This window comes from Apodemus sylvaticus, chromosome 5, assembly GCF_947179515.1.
Source record: "Apodemus sylvaticus chromosome 5, mApoSyl1.1, whole genome shotgun sequence".
In the NCBI taxonomy this organism is placed as follows: Eukaryota; Metazoa; Chordata; class Mammalia; order Rodentia; family Muridae; genus Apodemus; species Apodemus sylvaticus.
In genome coordinates, this window is record NC_067476.1 from 127,362,554 (window position 1) to 127,365,761 (window position 3,208).

A 3,208-nucleotide genomic window follows, 5' to 3' on the forward strand; every position below is an offset into this window, starting at 1 on the left:
ATGCCATTAACTGCTCAGCAAAGTTTTCTTTCTTTCCTTCCTTCCTTCCTTCCTTTCTTTCTTTCCTTTATTTTGAATGAGTTTTAAGATTTATTTGTTTATATGTCAGAGGAGTCTATTTGCTTGTATGACTGCATGACAGAAGAGAGCATCAGATTCCATTATAGATGGTTGTGAGCTACCCATGTGGTTGCTGGGAATTGAACTCAGGACCTCTGGAACACCATCCAGCCCTCTTAACTACTGAGCCATCCCTCCAGTTCAACATTTTCTTTAAAAAGAAAACAAAAGTGTTACACTGCAAGAAGGAATACATAGGACCATTGTGTGTTGTTTCTCAGAACTATATGTAAGTCCAGTTTATTTATGTCAAAATAAAAATGTCAATTGAAAAAAAATCAGATAGAAGCAAACATATGAAACTAAAGACAGTATTTTGGGGTTTTGTTTGTTTGTTTGTTTGTTTGTTTTGTTTTGTTTTTTTGAGAAAGGGTTTCTCTGTGTAGCCCTGGCTGTCCTGGAACACAGAGATCAGCCTGCCTCTGCCTCCCAAGTGCTGGGATTAAATGCATGTGCCACCACTGCCCGGAATTTATAAATCTTTTTTTTTTTTTTCGAAGACAGTATTTTTTAAAAAGTAGAACTTCATGGGACTGGAGAGCTGGCTCCACGATGGCACACATTTACTGTTCTTGCAGAGGTCCTGAGTTTGTTTCCCAGCACCCACCTGGGGCAGCTCACAGTTGCCTATCACTCCTGTCTTCAGGGAGATCTGATGACTCTGGCCTCCGTGCATACTACATTTTTTTAAAGATTTATTTATTCATTTATTGTATATCAGTACACTGTAGCTGTCTTCAGACACACCAGAAGAGGGCATCAGATCTCATTACAGATGGTTGTGAGCCACCATGTGGTTGCCAGGATTTGAACTCAGAACCTTCGGAAGAACAGTCAGTGCTCTTAACCACTGAGTCATCTCTCCAGCCCCGTGCATACTACATTTAACCTCCACCATAATTAAAAATAAAATACATCTGTTTTTAAAGTTACTAATAAAATTAACTTTTTTATTAGATATTTCTTTATTTACATTTCAAATGTTATCCTCTTTCTTGATTTCCCCTCCAAAAAGCCCCCTATGCCATCCCCCTACCCCACCTACTCCCGCCTCCCTGCCCTGGCATTCCCCTACACTGGGGCATTGAGCCTTCACAGGACTAAGGGCCTCTCCTCCCTTTGGTGTCCAACAAGGCCATCCTCTGCTACATTTGTAGCTGGAGTCATGGGTCCTTCCATGTAACTCTTTGGTTGGTAGTTTAGTCCCTGGGAGCTCTGGGGGTACTGGTTGGTTCATATTGTTGTTCCTCCTATGGAAAATTAACTTTTTAAAGTAAAACTTAGCCAAAACTATCTTTAAAGAGTTCTTTTTACATGTCAGTGTCACTGAGCTGTGAGCTGGCCAGACAGCTGCTGGCCAAACAAAACCCCTCGGTGTCTCCCTAAGTGATTAGCATTTATAAGTGGATGGGTAAAGAGATCATCATCTTCATCAAGTCAGGTAGATGGAGAAGGGATACATTCACTGTCTACGTGTAAGTCAAGACATTCATTGTCTGACCTTGGACACAAGAGAGATGTACGTGCCAGGAGAGATAAATGGGGCAATGGGTAATACTTAAGAACTTGGCAGTGGCGGCGCATGCCTTTAATCCCAGCACTTGGGAGGCAGAGGCAGGCAGATTTCTGAGTTCGAGGCCAGCCTGGTCTACAGAGTGAGTTCCAGGACAGCCAGGGCTACACAGAAAAACCCTGTCTCAGGGGGAAAAAAAACCAAAAACAAAAAAAACTTGGCAGAAACACAATCACCTAACCCAATCTTCACCCAAATCCACAGGTTTGAGGACAGCTCTGTCCTATTTTTTAGACCTTGGGAGAAGTCCTTTAGCTTCCAGACACCTCAGTTTCTCGGTTTGTAAAATGGGAGTCCTCTGTATCAGGTATCATCACTATGCTGCAGACCCCTCCCAGCCCACGCAGGCCTTTGCCTTCATGCTCACAGGAAGGAGAGATGCGGCCTGCTCGCTCGAGGGCAGCACCAAGCAGGGACCAAGAGGAGCTGTTAAACAGACTCCTAGACTCTCAAGGTCAGGTGGGGTCAGGGAAGCAGTCTACATGGTCGCCCCCAGCTCGCCAGTGAGCCTGAGTTCCTGTTGCTCATAGCGATGCTGTATCTGATCACATGGTCTCCTCAGCTGCGCCTCTGCTGTTTTAATTCCCCACGAGCCCCTCCATGTCCCTTCCCCGTAAGAGGTGGGAGCCGATAATAAGCATAAAGTGCTTGCACCTGAATTCTTGTCACAGGGTTGACTCCTGGGACAAGAGACTTCTTGTTCTCACAGTGTGGTTGAAATCGTGACACTATTCTGTATGCAGGCAGAAGGAGCCACAGGTCTATTTGATTGGGTATTCAGGGGCTTTCCCATTCATGATGCTTCCGTACAGTCTTTAAAGTAAAAAGGACTTACGCAATAAGCCATGGAGACTAGGTTAGAACTCAGAGGTGGAGCCCTGGCTCCTGCCTAGTTTAATGGCTCCCAGCAGACCCATAACTTCCAGCCTCTGACTTTCAAAGACACCAACCCTTTCAATACACCAAACAGCTAACCGATGTGCTGAGCACATTCTCTGTCAAGTGAGTGATATGAACCATAACCTGGAGAGAATGATCTGAAAATGAACTCAGCCACATTTGTAACAAATCTTGGGGCATCACGAGGAATCCAGAAAAGATGGAGTTTGTTTAAAGGATGCAAAGCCCCAGGGGAGACTCCCAGGACTCGGGGCTAGAGAGATATGAACGAGAAAATAAATGACAACATCACACTGTAACCCACAGAATAAAACACACAGCCACGAGTTCATCCTGAGATCCATTAATATTTGGCTAGATAAATTGCTAGAGAAGTGACAGCTCTTCCTTGGGACAGAAATTCAATCAGCCAATGTGGGAGGGTGGAGGGGAGGGGAAATCGGCATTAGGAAAATCACAGTGACTGGAGGCAGAAGGTCTGAGGGGAAAAGTGACTTGCAGAGCCCCATGTTATCTCTCCCAGGTGACTGCTGGCAGGAGTGACCAGGGCAGAGGGCAGGGAGAAACACAGAAGCAGCCTCAAGGAGATCACCTGACCAGGAAGCAAGCCTATTA